Source organism: Nipponia nippon, unplaced genomic scaffold (assembly GCF_047370975.1).
Source record: "Nipponia nippon isolate SJK-2023a ecotype South Korea unplaced genomic scaffold, ASM4737097v1 scaffold_7, whole genome shotgun sequence".
NCBI lineage: Eukaryota > Metazoa > Chordata > Aves > Pelecaniformes > Threskiornithidae > Nipponia > Nipponia nippon.
In genome coordinates, this window is record NW_028262391.1 from 37,264,599 (window position 1) to 37,288,792 (window position 24,194).

Genomic DNA, 24,194 nt, shown 5'->3' on the forward strand with positions numbered 1-24,194 from the left:
CTGCGGGCAGACAAGCTGTGCTGGGTTAAAAGGTTAGTGAGCACAGGTGTCTTGCATTGTCTTCCCATGCTGCAGCTTTCCCTGCTCAGAGAGGCTGCTGACTGTCCAGTCTCTGGTCAAACAGCTGATACTTAGTCATCTTTTTTTTTTCCCCTCCTTCTTTTTGTTCTTTTTTTTTTTTTTTTAAACTGGATTAACCTGCTGTTTGAATTCACTACATTGCCATAGGAATGCCTGCTCTTCTGCAGCACAGGGAGCAACACTGGGGAAACAAATACCTGCTGGCAAGGTAGGCGTGATCCTTTGCTCCAGTGGCAATGCCAGTTTGAGTACAAGGCAAAGCATCAATTAAAAAACCCAGGTCCACAATCTCCAGAGCTGACCAGAATTGAGAATGTGAAAAGGAACTTCCAGGAAATGGGAGTTTGAGAAGACTCTTAGAGACCTTGCTGATTAGCTTTCTCAAAAAACCCTCTGAAATTATAAGAACAATAAAGTAGCTTGATGTCCATGACTTACTATAGTTCATACTCGGGCTGTGTGCTGGTTGTATCACTAAGTTATAGGAGATTGGAACCCTGAAGAAAGACTGTGATGGTGGAGGGTGGGTGGTATTTAATGTTATGTTTATCATGTGCTCTTAAATCTCAAAATATGTACATAGGCGGTGTTCGGGGAGGTATATTTTTGCTGCTGGATGTCTAGAAATTAGGTATGTGGAGACCTGAGGACTCCAAGCAGGTTGCCTCCATTTAGGTGTTAACTGAGTCTGTGCTCTGGAAATATTGCAGGAAGCCCAATTTCCTTGAACTCCTGAGAAACCAGAGCCAAATACTCATGAAAAGCATCTTTCTAAGGAATTTCCTTAAAATATGGCACAGGATTTCAGAAGATCTATGATAAGTCTTTTTGATGATCTTAAAATCTATGAAATATTGAATGTGTACTTTCAAAATGCTTTTTTTTTTTTTGGTAGTTTGGTAAGGGAGAATTGGCTGCTGGTTTTAGCCTGTGGCCAGGAAGACAGTAACAGCAGTTATATAATAAATAAGCAAAGAACCAGCTTTTGACATTCTCATAATGAATTGCAAGCAAGCTAGTATTTCCTGAGAAAGTTATTCCATTTTTTTGCTCTAGGTTGAAGGACCTAAAGCAAAACCTATTTCCCAGCTCTGGAATCCCCACTATTGATAGAAGATGATTTTGCATAAAGAATACAGGTAAAAATAACATTTTTTGCTTACCTTTAAGGAAATAAGGACTTCCAGAGGTGTCCTAAGAGTAGTAAATCTTATTAAACTGGGATTATCATCCTGAATACTTGTAGATAACAGGAAAAGAAATGGAGTTCAAACCTACCATTTTAATTAAGTGCCAGCCCTCTAGATTCATGGTGCGATGCCTTTGTTAAAGCCATAGGTCACAAGCCATGGGTTCCGTGATACATTAAGGCTGGCTTTAGGCTCCTATTACAGAATCAAAATGGTGCAATGAAATGATGCAAAGTATTGAAATAGACTAAAGCCACCCTGTTGGTTCAAAGTTTATTTAAAAAAAATGTTAACTTTTTACTTGCAGGCTTTATGCATGACTAGAAACCATCTTTCTAACATCTAATTTTAATCCTGTTTAAGTATTACTCATCTTTTTTATCATAGAATGAAAACTGTAGAGTTGGCAAAAAATACATATACGGTATGCTTCGGCTGTTTTTGTAGAGTTGCCATTGTAAGACTGTGACTAAGAAATACTGATCATACATACTGAGGAAGTATTGATCAGAACAGATCTGTTATTAGCAGTCGTGGAACCACAGCCATCTAAAAATGTAAGTCTTTATTTTTCTGCTGAGTCAATTATACCAGTCTAAAACTTGGTCCACTGCTTTGTCTCCTCCTGATATATTTAATTACCCTACATAAAATACCAGAACCTAGGAAAACATAAGTATGAAGATTAATATTCTCCCATGGTCTGTGTATTTTGAGTATAACATGTCTCAAACCATGATTACAAGCTTTTTTCCCAACTTAAAAATATTTGCATTGTAGAAGCTAGTTCAAAGAAAAATGACTAGTTCAATAAAAGTTGAATCTCAGTGCGATTTTATGTTTCTCCATTGTCTCTCCACTTTGAGCTCTGCTCTTATCAGATGGAAAACAGAAGAATGTTGGTTTTAATCACTGATTGTAAATGTGACAACCTGTACTTTCAGTGGTGGTATTTGTTAGTTTTAGGGAACAGAGATACAGAGATGTTAGAAGACAAAATAAGATACCTGTATTCCTGCATGGACTTCAGTGGGAGTTGCAGAAACTGCCTGAGGGTACAACCTTTTTATTTTCTAATCATTAAATTTATCTGAATTTTATGTGCCAACTACTTTTTTTTTGGTTAAACCAAAGTTAATCTGGAATAACTTCATGTGCATCAGCAGGGTTGTTCAGATATACACCAGCCCAATTAATGTGGAATTGTGCCTGGACAGAGTTATTACTAGGGCATTGCCACCTTTTAGACACTGTTTAGGAATTCAGCTCAGTAAAAGATACAGTGCAGATATTATACTGACTTCATATGCAGACACTTTGCTTAAAATACACAAAATTAATGAGATGGAAATCTTTTTCTTCAGGGCCATGATGCACTTTTTTTCCAGTAGGAGGGAAACAAAACTGGAATGTGATTCATGAGTCTGAAGGACATCAGTCTTCGTTACTGGCTCAAAAAGTTTGGAAATAGGAAAAGTGACAGCAGAATACAACATTTTTATTTTTAGTACTGCAACATACTTCATATCAGAAGATACAGACTTTGATTTTCCTTTTACTGTCTTCGTTCATCTGCATGGGACTGCAAAACAAATTAATTCAACTGAAGTAGCATTAGTATGGCTTTCAGCTCCCCCAGAAGTAGCATAGTGTCTCCTTTATTCTAACTGAATCTTCTACAAGTTTCAATGGGCAGTTTTAGTTCATGTGAGGAGAAGGGATTGAACGCAGTTTTCTAGCCTGAGCTCTACAGCAGTACTAAAATCCTGCATTTGGACACTAACATCATCACAACAGCAGATGTGAAAGTCTTTCTGTCAGTCAGTGCAAGCCCTGCCAGCGCAAGGCTGTGTGTGGCACCTTGGTATCTTCCCAAGTGTTCCCCTGCTGCACATGGGGCCCCCAAGATTTCTAATGCTCCTGTTATTCATATTCAGCCTTAGCATAAACATGACATCGATATTAATGGCGTGAACGCATCTCTCTGTTTTTGCTTTAGAAAAACTGGATAAAGGAAAATGACATTTCATACACAAAGCTGGCATCCAGAAACTGCATAAAGACCCAAAAAGTCTCCCTGGGTTCGCTTAGAAACAAGATTAGGACTAGAGTTTGACTCTTCATCCTGATGGTGCAGAGCTGTTTGTTTGGGTTTTAGTTTTGGTTTGGTTTGGTTGGTTTTTTTTTTTTTAACAGTTAACTTTAAGGGGAAATAATTATAAAAGGTCTACATGTTTACTTTTAAACACAGCATTTTTTCCACTCTGCCCCAAGTCTGACATTTTAATGACCTGCTTTGCCTTGGTTTTTACTGGCAGCATATATTGAAGGGGTATTTTATGTACAGTTTTAACATTTGAACAACACAGCTCCATGTTCTGTCAGTCTTTTATGTTGTGAAAAATGTCTTTTAAGTTTTTATTTCTTTTAATTGCTTGCTAATTTGAGGGCATTTTTGCAAATGTCTTTAGAAATTTTCAGGTTTATCATTGGTAAGGGTTATTAATTTAAGAAGAGCAAGCAAAGTAAAGACTGCATATATTTTCACTCAAATTACTATCCTAAATGACTCCATGGGGGGTTTCTTATAGGGGTCACTGAAAGGCAGAAAGGAATGTTTTTACTTCTTTGCTTTGTCACAAAAATTAGGTTACAAGGGCTATAAATGCAGGTAATACTTTTTATTACTAGATTTTCCTCTGTAATGAATATAACATTTCTTCTTTTCATATAACGATACCCACTGAATGTCTTAGTACTTAGCGTGTTTACTCTTACCTTTAACAAGGGTCTAAAGTAATTCCCCTTTAAAAGGCTTGCAAGCGATCTGAAGGCAAGAAAGAAACCCTGTATGGCAGGATCGCTGCTGGAAGTGGAAGATTGAAGGGGGACGCTGTCTTGACTGCTGCCAACGAGTTCATCAATAACACCAGTCCTTGAGTAGGTGAGGTAGCAAGAAGTAAAAACTAAAACTGGAGAAGTCACAAGTCTGAATCAGAAAGACCAGAACATTTTGCAATGCAAAATACAAAACTGGCCACATATTTTCCTGCTATAAAACACATTGCTCTGTGCCAGTCTGCCAGAATCCACATTTACACGATTCTCTAGTTCCAAAAAAGACTTAGTCTCGCTATTGCTTTGAGATTTGGGCCACATTGTTAAACTGGGATAAGCAGCTCCACCTCAGCAAGGCTGCGCTCTTTAACAGCTGATCCAGCGAGCATGCTACAGTTGTTCAGTATGACTAGGCTCACAGGGCTCTCTCTTCAGGGGATTACACCTCCTTCCCAGCTTTGCTCTTCAAGAGGGCATTAATATTCACTGAAAGGCGGCCACTCATCTGTAGCTCTGTAAGGCCAATCTACTTTGATCTTAGCCTCAGAAATAGAATGATGAGGGATAAGAGTTCAAAGTATGAGAAGAAACTCAATATGCAAAGAATGTACCACAACTTAATAAGTAAGGAGAATTCCCTCCATTTGTTGCTGTAGTAAGGAAAAATAGTTTAATATCTTTATGGGATTAGGACTCCATGGTACTTTGCTAATGAGTGGCCAGAGCTATTAAGATTTTCCTTATGTCTCCAGATAGGCTGGCAAACAAACATCAATAAACAACAGCAAGTCTAAGACTGGCTATTAAGATTTTGATCTGGCAAGTATTTTATTAATGTGGCTAACATGTTGAGTTATTTTGATTGTAGACCCAATAGAGCAAATATATAACACAGAATTTCAATCTTTTCCTTACAAGCAACTTGAGGATTAAGGAAATTACCAGTAATGAATGGAGGCTTTTTAACAAAGTTTATCACAAATGACCCTGGATTGTGAAGTGTTTGCTGTTCAAGCAGTCGTAGATAGACAGGAGATTCAGAAAATTACCAGTGAGGACAAAATTCCTTGGTTTTTACCAATTTGCTCAGAACTGAGGAGATATCATTCACATGAACACTTAGCCTGCATAGCAATGACAAATACCAGCAAATTTAGCTTTCATAAATGTATTTGAGAAAGATTAGCACACACCATTCAGCAAGTTTTAGTTTTTAGGTTAGCTGCCTTTCATATTAATCAGCTTTGTTTTTTTCAGGGCTGCCTTTTCTGTGTAAGAGCCGTGGGTGAATGCCATGTTTAATAACCCCTTACACCGACTAATTCCTTTTTCCAGCAATTGTGTGGTTTCCAAAAAAATTAAATTTGTATAATTGGAAGAAGAAATGTAGAAATGAATGTTGTTTATCCTTAAAGTGCTAGAGAAGCTTATGTTTCAAGGAGTCACATAGCCCTTTCAGGACCATTTACTATTCCCCAAATTCCTTTCTATTAATTTTTCCAAGTCCTATAAGTATTGTAGGATTTAAGGTCAGCACAAGATTCTTTTTCACGTGATCAGCTCAGATGCTAGTTGTCACAATGAAGTATAGCATACTAAGGAGAGTGAGATATTTCACATGCAAATTCTGATTTTCTGAGTGTGATGGCAGGAATTACTAGCAAGGATTTTCATTTTCCACCTCACTAGCATCAATCCAACTACCTAGAAACAGGTTACTAAATGCTGTGCTTTACAGACAGACAGGGATTTCATTTTCCTTTTGGAAAATGTTTGAGAAGTATCAGTGACTTGTACAATAGAGGCCAAGCACAAAAAACTTGTCAGTCAAGAGAACATCACCCCATAAATGTCCCTTACAGCTCTTTCCTCTTTTCTGATTCGAAAGGAGAATAGCTTTAATTAATTTATTTATCAGCATCTGTTTAACAGGCATACGTATGATGGGTTTCTGAACACACCTGGTCTATTTTTTAGTGTAACCTCCAAAAATATTTTGATCTTATTTTTAGCTTTAACCTTATAAAAATGTAACAGCACAAAGAATTCTTGCAGCGACTAAACTCTTTTCTTTTTTTTTTTTTTAACCTAAATCCCAGTTTCAAAGGAATTTAGCTATGACCTGGATTTTAATTTTCCTGGGGATTTTACTAATGCTTGAGGGGGAAAATCTGGTACATTTTCAGCATATTAAATACCTGTTTGTGTCAAAGTAGTCATTAGATTTCTAATTCATTTGATTACAGTACAGTGATACAGCAAGGGGTATGTCTGGATATTTGTCATCTTTAGCTATGCTATCATTAGAATATAATTTCTTTATTTTCATTATTGGGACATGCTACAGTAAATACACCTAAACATTGCTCGATTTTTAAACCACTTAATTAACCTGTCATTGGTGCAACATTATTCAATTTTACATTAAAATTGTTTTCCTGGAGACCTAGGCTAGATTCAAATAAACTGTTCATTTTTTGCAACCAGGAAGAAATGAAGTCCTTGTAAAAATCAGACTTTGGAGTGAGGAAGTTGGCGATTTTTTTCATTAGTTTCATAGGGCTCATTGTTCCTATTCTGGAAACTTTATAGCTGCAATCACCTACGGCTAGAATCTGATTTTTACTGAGGTGCTATAATAATTATACTAAGTACTTTCTGTTTGTCACTGACAAACAGCAATCCTTGAATGTCACTTAAGGAAAATAGAAACTTTTATGTTGTGGGTTAGTTTCCAAAACTTCATGGTTTGAGTTCTCAGGAGTAAGTGCAAGCTTTTCATTAAATAAAACCCAACCAAAAAAACTACCCTAGGTTTTGCATATAACCAGGAAATCTCTCGAGCTCTTGGACATATTCACAGAGATGTTCAGGGCAGTGGGGAGGAATATATGAAAAAGAACAAGAACTTGTAGAAACTTTGAGTTCCTTAAGTAAAATATTTTGCTAAGAAACTTAATATGACTCACTGAGAACTGAAGGTTGACAAGTTTAACTAAATACTGTAACAGCAAAACAAACAAACAAAAACCTTTCAGTTCATTTGTGGATTAGCAGTTAATACTCTGAAATCCACAAGCTACAGCTATCTATGCTGTTATAATCCAAAAGAAGAACTCTACATTTTGTGTTTTTTTCAAAGGAAGATCTTAATCACCTCTTTGTAAGCCACCAAACCCCTTATTAAAAGTCTGGGCCCAATCCTCCCTTGAAAGAGTGGCCCCAGCGAACTATGGTCTTTGATCCTAAATTGAGAACAACTCCTACTGAAGGTAACGGTATGTGATTAAGGACTGCAGAATTTGGGCCACTGACATTAGCGACACTGGCTGCTGCCGTGAGTAAAGAACAATTTCATAAGATTAAGGACCATTGTTACATTTGGTATCTGTATTCTTATTAACTCTTCTTCATTATTTATTCAGCTTAAGTAAGATGAACAATATTACCTTGTTGTCAATATCAACATTAATCAGGGGAAACTAGAGTGAAAATGACTGCAGTGATTTTTTTATTAAAACTTATGTTTATAGCATAAATACTGTGCAATGTAAAAACTATTAATGATACAGTTGCTAATCTTGCTCTTTGATATCATATTTTTAAAATAAGTTACTGACAATCTGAATCATTAAACTTAGTTTTCTGTTAACATTAACTCAGTCCCACACACATACAAATTGTTTTTCTGTCGTACTAAATATGTCCTAGTAAGTGCATTCAGCTAGGGGACCTAGAGAGCTGGGACCAGCCACCTGCTTGGGCCTGGCACAGGGCGTTGTGTCCTCCAGTTGGGAGAGAAGGAAATAATGGAACGTTCTCCCCCAATTCTTATGTGCAAATGAGGGCACATATAGTATAACATTAACAGTTGGGCTGTTCAGTTAACTTCTACAACCAAACCAGAGTAAAAGTCTCTCTGCTAAATGGATTAGGATTTTTTCCATCCTTAGGGACTGGGGAGATTCCTCAGCTGACCTGTATTTTCTCTCTGTAGAGAATGTAGGTAGAAGTACTACCCCACAAGCTTAGCGATGGTAATTTTTCTGAGGGAGGGAGGATGTCTGAACTGGATTGGCTTGCTTCTCTGTAACTTCAGCTTACCTGCAAAACCAGGCATTGTGATAGCTGTGATACTGAGGTACAAGACACATAGTTTGGGGATTTAAAAAACAAAAACAAAACCAAAAACAAAACAGACAGACATGCTTTACCTGAACTTTGTAGAAGTCTTACAGTGGTACATCACTGATTTCAGATTTTTGTGTTTGTCGCAAATAGGAAATGTTGAAAGAACCTGGAGCTTAACAGCTTAGTTCTTTCCTTTGAGAGGAAATAGAGTTAGAACCTGCATGTGCTTGGCTTATACTTCATAATACATTTTATTATTAGAATTATAAATTAGGCCCCTGGGCACCAAAATACAGCATAACTAAAAACATAACTAACCAAGGTAAATTGATGCCTGCCCTAATATATTTTACCATCACAGAATACCAGAGACTGCTTCTTGCTCTGAGCCCTCCACTCTTAAGTGGGTCTATTGGCAGCAGTATTATACTGCTATAACTAGTCTAGGACTTGAATCTGAGCCACACTCTTGGTTTCCATCCATTCATCACAACTGGAGAGTCTTGTAAGTTTTTGGCTGACTTTCACCTTCTACAGGTGGTGGAAGGCCCAGCTGCAAGTGTGTGTTTTCTCATTAGCTGTACAATAAGCCCTGAGCTTTTCAGTGCTAGTGATGGAAGAGAGAAGACATTATCTTGTGTGTGTGTGTGTGCGCGCGCGCGTGCATGTGTGTGTGTCGTTGCACATCTTTCCATGCTGGCATTTAGCAGTGTTGTGACTCAGTGGTGCAGGAGTCAGTCTTTTGCTTAGCATTTTCCATAGGATCAGCAGTCAGAAAAGCTGTGCGAGTGATACAGTCCCATTTCCTTGATATTATGCAGTTATCCAAATCTGTAAAAACGGGGGTAGTAACACTACCCCACCAACTTGTTCTTGATGACTATAATCATGAGTGTTTCTGAAGAAAGACAGTTATTTGAATCAAATTGGTTGCCGCCTTTGTACCTTCAGTTTATCTTGTGAAAATACTGTCAGAATAATATATGCTTGCTTTATAACCAAGAAGTTCTACTCTTGATCAATAGGACTTACATTTCATTTGTCAGGCTAATGAATTATTAGTCTTCCAGGTTTTTTTAGTACATTTCAGTCTCTTTTTATGCAGCAGACAGCTGTGACAAGGCTGAGGTGGAAAAGTAGCCTAAGCCCTCGTGCTAAATAGGGACTGGAACTCTTAGATCTCACTGGGTGCACCTTATATGACTAAGGTGGAAGTACTTAGGGTAATGCCAAGAACTGTAGCCAGAATTTATGATGGGAGAGTGCCCTCGTGCTTGGGCTTGACAGTTTGAGACAGTGATTAGACCTGGGAACTCACTGTAGCCCTGATAGGAGGGTCCAGGGCTGGGAAACGTATACTTTGCTAGCTGAAATGTTTTGACTATATAGCAAAGAACCTTATGGACTTGTGCTCTCGGAAGGTTAGCTATCAGGGCTTTAAAACCACAGTACGGGACCTACCTCCCTGCATGTCAGGTTTGCTGCTGCAGACCAAACCATGCAGCTCCCTGGAGCTCCAAAGAGACTGAAATTCATAGGGGCTGGGATTTGGCTTTCCAGGTTGGGCTGCTATTCCAGTTGTGTGCAGCAAGCTGTATACAACTGGAGAATAAAATCATCAGAAAATGCCATTGTGAGTTTTTCTGTCTCCCAGTGACAACATTAAGTGCTTTGCATTGTCCCTGCAGGATTTTATCAAGCAAGTTTTTTGTTTTGGTTTGTGGGTTTTGGGGTTTTTTTTTGTGAATTTACTTTTACTTTGGGTGCTTATGAGGAAAATGAAGATTTCACATTCAGTAAGTTGGTTTTGTTCCATAAACATTAACCATGCATGTTAAAGCCATCCTAGGGCAATCCTGATGTGCACACCGTAGTGTTTTCATCTTTTCTATAAATATTTGTAGTTGATCATGCATTACAATAGAGCATTCCTCTCTTTTGACTTTGCCCTTTTTTTTAGCTTGTTCATCTGATTTGCACAGAAGGGAGAAGAAGTTTTTATGGAAAAGATAAACTGCAGACTCAACTCTTTGTGTGGACATGTGTGTGTGTGAGTAAAGTCTGCTGAAAAGCTATTTATGCATTTTAGTGAAAAGGCAATGTCTCCATTTTTATGGAGCTAATGAAATCTTGGGGGTTTTGTTTATCTACATACAAAATTCTGTGGAAAAACTGTAAGTGGGAATGACAAGTAAACATCATAAGTAAAAAGCTAGCTTAAGTTCTATTATTGCATTTCATATTCATCTTCTTTCATTTCCTCTGTGAACACTTCCTCCAATTTTTGTATGCTACTATATTTCAAAACTTTTTGGCCAATAAATGGAAGTCTTCTGATGTCATTCATGCTTTAAATACTTTGCTGCTCTTCGTATCCAAAAATGCCAGCAGTCTTAGGAGTGTGTTTCTGAGTGCCTTAGACTTTTGGAATAGCCAGAAAAATTTTATCGATCGCAGAAAAAGATCATCCAGTCTCAGTGAAACAAAAACTTGTTTGTAGGATTGAGGATTTATATTTTCCAATTCCTTCTAGTATATGACTTTATACCATTATTTCCAGTTTTGTTCAAGTATTGCCTAAGCCAGCAGCAGAACACCATAAACTAGGCAGTTCCAAATCTGGGCAGGCATTTCAGCAACATGTTGCCACTAGATCCTAAGTAGAATCCTCCTATTTGTTGACTAGTAAAACAACAGAAGTTCTTCAGTGGAAAAAAAAAAAAAATTCTGGCTAGTAACAGGTCTACTTAAAAGCTTATATTGATTTGACATTTGCATAGGTCCTTTGCATGATCCTAACTTCACGACAAGCTTTGCAAAATAACTTAAATGTGACATACAAAACACAGTAAAATTTCCCTGGGTTCCACTCTCTGTAAGTTTATGGCAATTTTGTGTCTGGATTCAGATCTCTAATCATTTAAATTGAGCTAAGCTCTAGAAAGTTAAGCTCTCTGTATTTTTTAAATAAATGCTATTACATTTATTATGTGAAAAATCTGTATATTTCAAACAATTATTTTAGAAATAAGCGTAAGAAAACTTTAGTTATGTATGGAGAATGTACTGCTGTAGTTTTCTTTTTTCAAAGGAATAATTGAACATTACTAGTCTAGTGTCACTGTCTTTTCATTTGTCTTTCATCACTACGCCTTTCAATACCATTCATCTATGGACTAATGCAATGCTCGCTGAAGTCAATAGAAGTCATTCAGTTGACATCAATGAACAATGAATCAGGCCCTTTAAAAAGAAGAAACTAGAGTTTACAAGGGTTAAACAGAGCACCGAGGAAAAACACTCTGAGGCAGGAATTGTGACTTCTCCTATGTCCATACAGCACCTGGCACTTCACTGCCATACAGAATAGTGACAAAATAAACTGATCGTCAGTCTCCGCTGGTAGCCCTGATAAGGGAAGGCAGTTTTGCCAGTTAACATCTCAATTGTATTTCTATGCAAAACCTTAGTAGGTATCAATAATTGTAATACACAGTAAAAAATCTTTTCAGATAGGTGTCATTGATGCAGATGTTGAAAATCTTTTATTTGATTTGCTTCTGCCCAGTCTTTTCAAAGAACTCATACTTTGCTATCAGTCTGTCTTTGTTCTGATTAAGTTGTAATCACTCAAAAGCAGATTCAGAAGCTCCCCCTCCTTCCTTCACAGAGACTGTGTTTGTTTTATACCCAAATGTGACATTGCACACTGGTGCAATCGAAAAAAGCTGCAATGATCAATTGAGGGCCCAATCAAAGCCTCACAGATAGGCAGCCATTCGTCGCTGTTTGATATAAAAGGTGTTTTATTTCTCATCACTTTTTTGTCACTGAAAGAATGCTTCCTACGTGCAGATTAATTAAAGTGTAAACATTAAATATTGATTGATGCATTATCAGCATGGAGCAGTTGCCTCCACTCAGATTGATTCCTGCAGTGATTTATTGTCATATTTGTGGAGTCATTTCACTCGATAACAAAGAGAAATAGCCTGCTCCCTCTACCTTTCAGGCTTGCTTTCTGGCTCTTGCACTGCACCTCCTCATCCTCAGTGACTCCCATTCTTTGCCTGCTGGAACTAACACGGCCTCGCCATGTTTTCAGGAGAAAAGTTTAGGGCTTTTTATTTTGGCATTTGCATAGCAAGTTTATAGTTCAGTGGGAAGCTTGCAGACCTGTGCTCTCGAATGGAACATCTCTGGTTAATGCTTTCACCCCCTTTCCCACACAGCTGCTTTCCCTGACCCTCTTCAGGCACAACTTTGCAAGCACAGGTTCAAATCATTCAAATTAACTCACTGCCAACTTGACAGAAAGGTGAACTTTCAACAGAGTAACATTGTTTAGGTCAGTTTTATGGCTAAATTATCCAATTAGTTACTCTGAGTAGGAGCACAGCCACACAATAGCATATCAATTTAAAGAATTTCAGGTTTTTACTCTTGTTTTTTGGACAAATGCATAAAAGAGGCCTTCATTCAAGTCTTGTGGAGTATTTAAAGTAAAGCAAAGTTTTGTAGGGTATTATTGAGCATCTGGATTAGAAAATCCTTTAAAAAAATGTATTCAATTTCTGTAGATTTTGGAAATGGATTCAAACAAGATAGTAATCCAAGCCCTTTCACTCTTCTCCCTGAAAGTCTCTAACATTCTTATTGTGTTCATCTGCATCAGGGATGGCTATTACACAGCACCACACGTTGTCAGATCCACTGCACGCAGCCATCTGTGCTAAAAGGAGCTGTAGCCCCGATGTCGTGTATTTGTTCAAAACTGCTATATTCCCTCCTCTGTGTTTTCACTGGGAGGATGCTCATTCAGCATGTTTACAGCTGGAAAATGCCTGTGCTGGCTGGATGTACCTTCAGTGACCCAATCAGCCTCTGAAGAAAATTATTTGTGAAATTGCTTTGTTCTGCAGTAACAAAACTTAATTTCTTACATACATGGCTTTCATTTAACATTCAGAGAATTAGATTACTCAAAATCTGCTGAAATCAAATGTATGAGTAAGACCACAAAAATATATAATGGGCAACTGGTGATCTTGATTCAGTCAACCAATGAAACATTAACCTTTGGTCACAGTAGCAACAAATGCTAAACTTCTGAATTTACTGCAGCAGATAATTTCACTCCTAGACCTGCAGGAAGTCAGAGGACTGCTTCCTACATAAGCAGCAGCCATGCCAAACTGGCTCTCCGAGAACCGAGTGCTATGGTTTCTCTAAAAGTCTGTTGCAAAAATTGTACGAGACTTCATTAAGATAGGTATTCACTTGTACTGCTGCAATTCCTGACCATCCCTGTCACTAGCAAGCACTTGCCCAACAGCACTTTAAGATGTTTTGATATTTTACAGATTTACCCAAACCTGGGAAAAAATGCTGCTATTCTAGGTCCTTCCTCCCCATGCATGTTCTACAAGATGATCTTCCTGTCCTCCACTTGCTCTGTCATTATCTATTCAAAGCCAAAATTTCCCGTTTTTGCATCAGCTTGCTGATATCTGGGCAGTCACACCTGAATTTCACACTCCTAAAATTAAAAAGCAAACAAACCAACCCTTAAGGTATTGCAACAGTGTGCTCATCTGGATTCCTTCAAAATAGCGCTCTCGCGAGATCACTTTTCCCCTTCTCTTTGTTTGCTGTTGCCCTTCCTACCCACTGAACACCACCATGGTCACTTTGTGTTAGATTGTCAGCCTTATTGAAATTGTCAGCTTCGGTGGTCAAGGACCTTGCTTTCCTGTTTGTCTTTAAACGGCTGTGCACACCAGCATGGCTGTATAACCACCACTGCTGCAAATGCAGTGCTGTAAGCCCGTGTGCTTGCAAGACTTCTGTAAACAAAATCTATTGTCACTGTAATTTTTGTAGAGTATATTTACATTTTTATAAAGCCTTTTATTCGAAGATTCCAATGTCTTTTGTGTAGAAATACAGAAATGTTCATAAATATCTCTAGTTATTTTTAGATGAAGACATGTATCATCTATGAAAATAAAGTTTCTTTTAACACTTTTCATATGACAGATAAAGACTTTCTAACAAATAATATTCTGTCTGAATTACATTATCATTGTTTAGATAGGGCCACACAAGAACAAATTAAGAGAGATCTCGGTTGCGAAGGATCTGTTATGCAGATCAAATGTGGACCTGAGAAGCATGCGCAGAACTGTTCCCTTTGGGTGACGTTAGAGCATCTTTGAAAACAGTTGGAAAGCTTCTGTCGAATTTAATGGGCCCAGGCTTTCCTCCTTGTATCCAGTGGGAGACGTATAGAGGTGCTTATATGTACCTTGGACCTAATTGTAACTTACCATGTAACCACAAATGGTTCCCAGAAGGAAGCAGTCCCAGGGGAGACATCAGCTTTTGAAGAATTAAAGGCTGTGACTCTGTTGTGGTTTGCCCTGATGTAAGTTAGCCAGAAGGGCTTGGTAACTGCAGGTAGCTTTTCAACTGTTTGTCTTGATCTTTGCTTTAGGTCTTTTTCAGTAAGGTATCTAGCTGAGCTTCGTATTAGTGTAGTAAACTACTAAAACTAGAATTACACTAGCTGGGTTTCTACTTAGAAGAAGCAGTGCAAGTCAGTGCACAGCGAGTCTGTATGTTTAATTTCTTTCTCTCTTAGCCCCCACAAATGTTCCGAACTGACTGTGGTGGGCAACTAAGTAGAATGAACAGATATTAGGAATATGAGGGGAAACCATGGAACGGAGAATAGAAAACAGATCTTTTTGATAGGTTGTAAAATCATTTTGTAAAAGCAGTATATGATTTAATACTGTCTCAAACATCATCCTCCAGGGCCAGATTCTGAAAGGAATGAGGTATTTGTGAACTGACCTTTTCCCTCAGTGTGTCTTACTGCACCTCACTGTTACACAGCTGTTGTATAAAAGCCATACAATACTTAAGAATGAGAATTTTAAATTATTTAATTTGTTTTGGTGTTTCAAATAAGATGAAAACTAGCTTTTTTCCTTATATGCTGTCACAGGATCATAGGATAGTTCAGGTTGGAAAGATACATGTCTTAGAGTACTTCTCTTGAATTCTGATTAGGGGTTCCTTTCACCATGGACAATTAAATCTGACATGAAGGGATACAAAAAGATGTTTGTTAAGGATTTAGAAAGCTCAGTACTGACCTAGATGCTGGAATTTTAGATATGTTCATATACATAGGGATTGTAAACCTACACTAAGGACTCAAACTCACAAGAAGTTCCCCCCTTAAAAAAAAAAAAAAAAAAGTTGTGATGATGAACACAAGCTATAGAAGGCTGCAGCCCTTCCCATTTTACTGAAAAGACTGTCTGATCTGCAGTAGGAGTTAGATATTAATTCAAACCAGTCTGCTAATTTTCCATATAAAGTTACAGTTACTTTTTAATTGAGTAGACTCTCTATATAAATTTAGATTAGCATATAGATGCAAATTACCCTACTGTTTTCTTGTATCTCTGTAAGACCTGCCAGATTAATACTGTTGCCCTAAATTGTGATATTTCCCCTCCAAAAATGAGTTTACCATTTTTGCAGCAACAATTACAGGTTGCGTGAGAATGCTGTGTTATTTCTGAAATTGTACATAATTTATTTTTAAGAGCTTGGAACATAGTTTTGAAGTTAAGTGCATATCATCATTGTAACTGCTCAGATCATGCTATTTTACATTTCCTGAAATACCTTTGAAGTTAACTGAAAATTAGGGGAAAATAAATTACAACTTGTGGAGTGACCAGTGTCTGATCATATGTAATATAATTAACTCCATCCTTCACATAATGTTTATCTTAATAATTATCCAATGTACTTCAGAATAGTTGAAATGATTGGTGATTCTTTCCTTGGGGCGAGCAGTTAGGTTTTTTCATAAGGTGTATTTTTTACCCACTTTCTGGGTCACCAGGACTGAACATTTTAAAAATCTGTTGTACTAATTAAAAAAATATTTAGTGTTAATTCTAAGCAGATACAACTGCCATTGCTCAAAATAGTCTTTTATGATCATCTTCTCTAATTCTTTTTTACCTTCAGTACTTTGCCTTGCCAAAAATGGATTGGTTTTATTATTTGAATTTGAATATTATTATATTTAGGACCATGAAATAGGTTGATAAAGCACATTTATCCTTTCTTTGCCTATTCTATAGTCTACAAACATGAGATGGGATTTCAAATTAAGAGAGTTCTATTAGGAGAAACCGTTTCAGTCCAAAAATAAGATTTTTCATTCTTAGACTATAACTTGTATTATGACAGAAATTAACATTTTTGTGACCTGTAATTAGCTGTGTCTCCTCATGCTATAAATAAGATTTGGCAGCTATAGCTGGAGTCAACTATATCTTGAGATCTAGTTATCTGTAGCTGGTTTTTTATTTATAGCTTTTTGTATTTGCTAATGACACTGCAGAGTTCAGGGATGCAGACAATAAAGAGCACAAATAAAATCTGTGACTGGTGTCTGCAGCCCTGTTCCATTTCATTCCTGCAGTGGCATCAGAATTTCCTCAAATTCTTCCTGTGCTTGGAAGTCTCCGGGGTTAGTGTTTAAGTCTTTGATGCTGCTAGCAATTCCAGTCTGCACCATTAAAGCTGCATTTTCTAACCGTCCCTTGGTAATTGTTGCAAGGACTTAGACAAGTAAGACTATCCAAAGGCATCACTAAGGTCAAGCTGTGGTAGAAAGTGCTCTGATTTTATCCTGGAGATTGATGCTTGTATCACCTTTTTTTCGATTCAGCAGCTGGGGTTATAAAATGTACTTGCAATCACTGATAACATGTTAGATCAGACTACAAGTGGAGTAACACAGTATTTTATATACTGTGTGTAGTTTTACCTAATGCAACAATAAATCAGTGAAGGCAGAGGTCTTTTGTAAATTTTAATGAAAATTCAGCTGCTGAAAATATAGTTACTTCTGGCTGAAGTTCTAGAAATATGAATTCGCTTCAGTTCTTTAAAGCTGTAAAAATTGTTTTAACTACAAACTTTCTGGGAAGGCAGTAAAGAAACAAGCAATAAAAGAAGAGACAGTGCATACAATATATTATAATTACTTTGTTATTGGCTATAAGCAAACCGAGGGGAGGGGGCCAGATGATAAAATGTACTTTGAATTAGCTGTAAAATCTTCCCTTTACTGAGCACAATCTAAAACAATCTCTGTATGAGAATGAGACAAAAGTTGGGAGAATGGGCCCATTGTACCATTTCATGGAAATAAAATAATGATAACATTTAAAAATATTTATCAGCTGATCAATAAACCACATTTTCATGCAAGTCCAGAAGGTTTAGTGGAGAGCTTTTTTTTGCCACAGATTATTATAACTACTGAAAAATATACTTTTATTTTCTTGCACTGAATTTTTATGTTGTAAAATAGCAGTTAGATATAGTAAACCTAATTCATATTTATTAAATGAGTGGCACAAGAGGGAGCTAGGGGTATCAAAATAAAGAATAGTTAAGAATATACTAATACGCTGCTAAACTTCTACAGCATCTTTCTTGTAAGTTTTAAAGCAATGTTTCTGTGAAATTAGCATTATTCTTTCCTACAACCTGCCAATGTACAGAAACAGACCCAAAGTCAATACCAAGTGACCATGCACATTAGAACACTGAAGATCTGAAGAGTGTTAAGCAGAATTTACACTTGTTTTTTGTCTAGAAGTCAAGCAGAAACACAGTTTATTCAGTTCTTCACTTCCCCAAGGTGGATTTTTGCTTGGTTGCTTTTTTACAAATTATGTCATGCAGATACAGGACTTTTAAAATTTTTTTTACAACATAAATTAAGAGGTAGTATCTGTTATTGCTTGTAGTTTGCTTGTTTTTCTGCTGTGTTTCAGATGTTTTTCTCAAATTTCATCTACTTGTACATTGGTTAATGGAGAGTTGGCTGAATTTTGACTTTGATACTTTCATGACTGATTCAGAGCAGAACTAATACAATCAGAATTAATATTAAAAAAACAGTTGTAACAGATAAAATTTGAGATTAATTATCTTTAAAAGGCTTAAAAAATTATATTCCTTTTGGTTGTTATTAGTGTTTCCACACAGAAATTATGAGTTATGCATACTGGGTTGTTTCTTGTAGCTTCCTCACAAACTTAAAATGATTGTCAGAATTGCATAGGAAAAGATTTAAAATCTGATTCTTTGATCTCATTTATATGCTTCTCCATGTACAGTTTCATAGGCCTTAAGGAGTTGTTTCCAAATTATATTGGTGTCAGGCTAGAATCAAATAATCACAGTTCAAACACTGCACACACCACTCTTATCCACACAACATCACTGGCTTTCACGAACTTAAAAGGTATAAGTGGCAAGCTGCAATGTCTTATCTGCAGGTTTAAGGAAATAGATTATATTCCGTTACCTCTGGTGGCTCTGTACCTGCATATATGAACAATATTTTTGTCTCAAAGTAGTATACATTATAACCAGCTAAAATTTATTTCCTAATATTTTTTGTCTTATGGAAACTGCATGATATGAACTAATTTCTGATCTCTTCTTGGAGAATACCTAACTGTCGGGTTACTGTCTAGTTGTCATCCCCCACCACGTAAACTCTTATTAAAATAATAATAATAACAGCAAGAGCAGTGGCCAAGAGATTTATATTTAGGCAGTGAATAGGAGCCTTGAGAAAGCCTGTAGCAGTTTTGAAAAATGTTCTATCTAGAGTGACAAAAGTCAGAAGTGTTTAGATGCTACCATCCAGGGGAGGAATGCTGTATATCCTTTAGAAACTCTGTTGGCTTCCACAGACTGCTTGGAAAAAGTTAGCATCAGTTTTGGGAAAGTATACTCCTTCATCTGTTGTGATATATTTCTGTAAAGGAAACTTACTATCAAGCAGAACAAGTTTTCCTGTGGTTCCACATCTGTTTCTGCTCGGTCAAGGTGCATCTGGGAATATATTTCCCCTTGCAGCAGCAGGTGGCGTTGAATAGCTCACGTTATTCTCACACTCATAATCATTTTGTCTTACATGTAGTAAAAACTTCTCTCCCAAAAGAGATAATCCACAAGAGAAATTCAACAAATTTTTATAGATGTAGCAGACTTTCTACACGACAAAAGTAGGGGTCACATTCTTCCAACTTTAATCACACCGAGAAATAAGACTATAAATAATGTATTTAAAGAACAGCAAAAACAGGTGTGATAGAGTAATATCTTAATTACATTTTATTCTTCTATCCACAAAATCTCTTGAAGCACCAGAGAGTTCATGTTGTGATAAGGTCAAGTCATCATGTACCAGCACTCATGCACTCTGCAGCAAATTCACAAACCTGAGTTAGTTTTGTGGCATTCTTTGCACACCCTACCTCCTGATTCTTCTCCCAAATACATTATCAGTGCATCTTCGCTGAATATAGAGCGGTGTTGCAGATTTACACGATGGTAAATGAGAACAGAATGAGAATTAGCGTCTTCTGTACTTCTTTCTGAACCTATTTCTAAAAATTAAGGGGCGTTGCAGAAGCAGCTCAAAACAGACCTCCAAGTGACTTCTTAAGTTTATTTTTAAAATACGACACACACGTAAAACAAAAAAAAATTTTGTTTTTACCTGCACACAGGTAAAATTTAAGAACAGAAATCTTTTACAAGCAAATGACTATCCATCAGTCTATAGTTAGTCTTAACACTGATTATGAGTATTTAAGAAATCCATCCATCTTTCTTTCATCAACAGTCAGAGTTTTCCATTTGCATATCTAATAATTTATGGCATGTCCTGACCCCAAGCAATAATTGAACCAATAGATCTTCAGCCTAGATTTACTCCAGTCTGGCTGCCACAGTAATGTAACTCTGCAGGAGTTTTGGATTACTCCAAATGCCATCTCCTCTTCTGAGAGGTTGACAGTCACAGGCAAAATTTAACCTCCCAAATGTCAAGGCAAAAACTCCATTGCCTAATTTAGACTATCTAACTCTCATTTTGGAATGCTTCAGATAAAAACAGGAGGGCACCATGATTACTTCCAATGTTACCCCTGGAAGACTGTCTTTAATGTAAGACTGTAATGATAAATGAATTCTGCTAAGAGTTTAAAACCATATAAGAGCCTAAATCTTAGAGTGAAAGGGGAAAATCTATATACCAGAGCTCATAACTAGTAATGTACAAATTAAAAAGAAAAAAAAAAAAAAAAACAATGTTATATTAGAGAGGAATCTTGTGATCAGAGACAGACTGCTGAGAACTGAGCTGAGAGAGGACTTGGAAGGGAGAGATGGGATGCTTTTCTGACTGGAGCAAGCCATGGCACAGGGCAAAAACACCCAGCCAAGTGCCTGTGTTTCTTCTTCTCAAAATGTGGTTTAGAGGCCAATTTCAAGGCAGCATTATATGCTTCTGTAAAGTGTTCTCAAAAGCCTTGAACAAGAAAAATACCAGCAGACACACAGCTCTGCACTGTTGCAGTCTCTGCTGAATACTAACTATAGAGAAAATGCAGCCATGGAAGTTGTGGGTTTACAGCAGGTATTGCTTGGGAAACTCCCTCTGCTATTCAGCCACTTCTGACTGCAGGTGAAGGAGCAGGTGTGCAGACTGGTCACGCTGCTGCTGCTTCCAAATCATATTCCAGATATTATGAAAAGGCGCTGGGTTTGAAATTTTATAACAACTCTCATCAGCTGGCTATTTTGTTTTCCTGGAAAGGAGCTCAATTGAATAAGCTCTGGCAGACACACAGAGCTATGCTGTTGCCACTGACACAAGTCCCAAAACAATGCATACAGGCTGTGAGAAAATGCTACTGTCTCACAACTGTAGAGGAAAAAAAAGAGCAGCAAAGGTACAAACAAGGAAAATCTGACCCAGTCCCCAATTAATGGCATGAACAGTATTTATCTATTGATGAGTAAGTGCTGCCGTTGTTCCTTGGTAGCTAAGTTCAATGATGATAGACATCTTGGAAAACAGGTAGATAGACAGAAAGATAGATATCCTCAGCTACTTCGACCATCCATAATATCCCATGTGCTGCCATCACTGCTTTAGCCTGACCAATTGCCTCAGTAACATGTTCCATCTTGTCCGATCAATATTAGCACTTCAGTAACTCTTTGCAGAGTTACAGCTACCTGCTAGCACAGGAAGAACCTCATCTTGCCTTGTTGTACAGGAAGACAGTCATGTGGAAGAAGAAACGCCATTATCTATTTAAATACTTTCATTTGATTTTTTTCATCGATTTGTTTTTGGCTCCGATACCTTTTTTGTACCTGTTATGCAAATACTTTAGAGCAAAAAGAAAAAATTGAAGTGTCAGAAAATGAATGAACATTGAAGAGTTTAACAGCAAATCTGGGTTTGGTGCTCAGCCTCCTGTCCGAGCAGTTACTGTGTGCCTCAGTTCTGTAGATTTAAAATGGGATTAATGATACCATTAAATCACCTGTTGTAAGACTAAGGATATTCATGTGATTAGCAGACCTATATAAAAACAAGATCCAGAGGCAGAATTCCTCCTGAGCTTAGAAGCTGACTGAGGTACTGAAAGATGATATGATACAGTAGTGCAGGATCAAAACGGGGGAAGGCAAGTCCATGTGCGGTATGGGAATAACAGCACTGGAAGAAAAATGTCCCTGGCTTTACCATCCAAAACATAAAATGTTCCTTATCCCACCCAGCTGGTGCTGAAAGAGTGGGTGTTCCTGATGAGTGTCTGGGAAAACAGCAAATACCAGCGAGAGACAGAAATTGTGACATCTTCCTTGGCACCCTGGGGACATACAGGATGGTGGGAAGTTTCCTGTGTTATCTGTGTGATCACAGAAAGTTCTCCTTACTGTAATGCACAGAGCAATAAGGGCTAAATTCTGTTTTGTTAAAGTGAACTGCAGCTCAGCTGAATTGATCTGCAAAAATGTAAGGAGAACAAAAATATCCCTTCCCTATAATATCCCTGCTCTATAAATTGTTGGTGTCCCGTGTTTCTGGCTCCTCTGTCAACATTGGCCAGTCACCATTTCTGTCCTTTTCTTCTTCCCCCTCCCACCCGCGACAGGTTCCTTCAACCATGCTACTTTTCCAGATAGGAGAGGAAAGGTACAGGTGGAAAGTCAACTGCCTAATTGTCATAAGGCTAAATATTTGTTCACTTGCTTAAGATGCAGTAAGTCCTGGAGTGCACTCTGCTTACACAAGAGGATTTCAGCATAAAGGCATGCTCCAGAAAGGTATTTGTGTAGAAAAGGGAAAAATTCTGCAGGTCAGTGTAATCTCGGTTACTCTGAGAATTCCTGAGCGTGTAATGTGGTGTGGATTATTGGGTTATTTTTCCCTTTAATGAAGCAGTGGCTTATGGGAAAGATTAAGGGCTATAAAATCTGCATCCTAATAGAGTCAGAACCTCAATTCAAATGTTAGAAGCTCTGAAGGTAGAGGCTTTTCAATTGGTATTTTAAGTTGCTGCTGAGCAAACTTTTCATTTAAATCAACAAATTAGGTTAGATCCTTCAGGCTTTTCCCTTAAAATTTCCAGCAGTCACATGACAGGGTCAAAATCCCATCGTGTTCTTCAGGACAAATGCCTCTTACTGAGATGGGAGAGTAAAGGCAAGGGTGCTGAGAGCTTACTTGCTCATGAACAACTCTGAACTTTTCTCTTTATAGGGAACATATTGCAGAACCTGCACCCCAGCTCAGGGTTTATCATGGTGAGGGCAGCACAGCACAACAGATGAGGCTACTGCAAGAGGTGGTACAAGAAAACGTGCCTTTAGAAGGAGGATAAAATGTAAGGAAGCTCATGTAAGTAATAGGTTCATTTCAGGTTGAAAGTTAGTTTTCCTTTTTTCATCCTGTTTTTCAGGTCAAAGTCACTAAATGAAAACCAGGTGTATTTCGTGGGCAGTTATTCTCTGAAGTTGACTGACAGAGGAACCCATTTGTGAAAAAGGAAACAATAGAAGTACAGCATCACAACAGCAGCAGAAACCAACTCACTGAAGATGGCAGATGGACAGAACACTAGTAGTTATGGTTAATATTTAGTCATTCTCAATAATAGCTGTCCCAGTGTGGGGAGGAGCTGGAGAATACCCATGAGTGCTCTCGTGAACTGTGGTTAGCTCAACAGAGGCCCCTGCTGAGCAAATAGTAACCACCTGAGACAAGCTCAAAAACAGGCTGATCATCTCACCTTTATATACCCTTATAAGGACCATACAGTACTCCTCTTACAGGCAGTGTTGTGAGGAAAGAAAATTCCAAAGGGACAGATAAGTGTGAATAGATCTGTCTTATTTCTAAGGAAAAAAACAATCAAGAGCTGTGCCTTATGAAATAAGAATGTTTACACATGGTTTGCAATTAGCATTTTATATATTTTGCTGTAATTTTATTAAAGGTTTAAAAATAATTTGAGCAATTCTACCAGAGGGACTGGTTTGCCATAAGATTTAAAGTATACCTTCAGTTCATTTCAAACTGTTTTCCATCTTTGTTTAACTGAATTTGCCATGCTGAAACTGAATCAAACCATTGATTTATCAGAAGTGCTTTATTCTTCACTCTAGATCTGTGCAGATCTAAGCTATAAACCAGGAAAGCAGTAAAAAGTTGCATTTGTAAATATTTTAGAGAAGACTGCTGTTCTGTGGAGCTTTAAGCTGTTTTCTCTGGTGCTATTGAGTGCTTCGTAGAAGCTCATTTGAGAAATGTATTCTTTGATTTTGGTAATCAATTGATCAACATTTGAAGCTTTGCTCAGACACACAGTTATTGTGAAGAGCAGTACTTTCAAATATCCATTTGATTGTGTTTGTGATGCTTGCTTTATTCAACTCTGCTCCAGGCAAATTAAAATGTACGGCTATATAATAAGTATGGGAAGGTTCGCATTCACACTTTAAGGATAAAACATTTTGACAGTTCTATTC

At 37.5% G+C, this 24,194-nt stretch overlaps 1 long non-coding RNA gene across 1 annotated transcript; it reads left to right on the plus strand.

Moving 5' to 3' along the window:
* The first annotated feature begins 230 nt into the window (after window positions 1-230).
* Window positions 231-23,585, plus strand: LOC148051013 (uncharacterized). Its single transcript, XR_015700538.1, has 4 exons — window positions 231-289; window positions 1,138-1,220; window positions 1,719-1,828; window positions 23,126-23,585. It is a non-coding gene; the product is annotated as an uncharacterized LOC148051013 (long non-coding RNA).
* The last annotated feature ends 609 nt before the right edge of the window (window positions 23,586-24,194 follow it).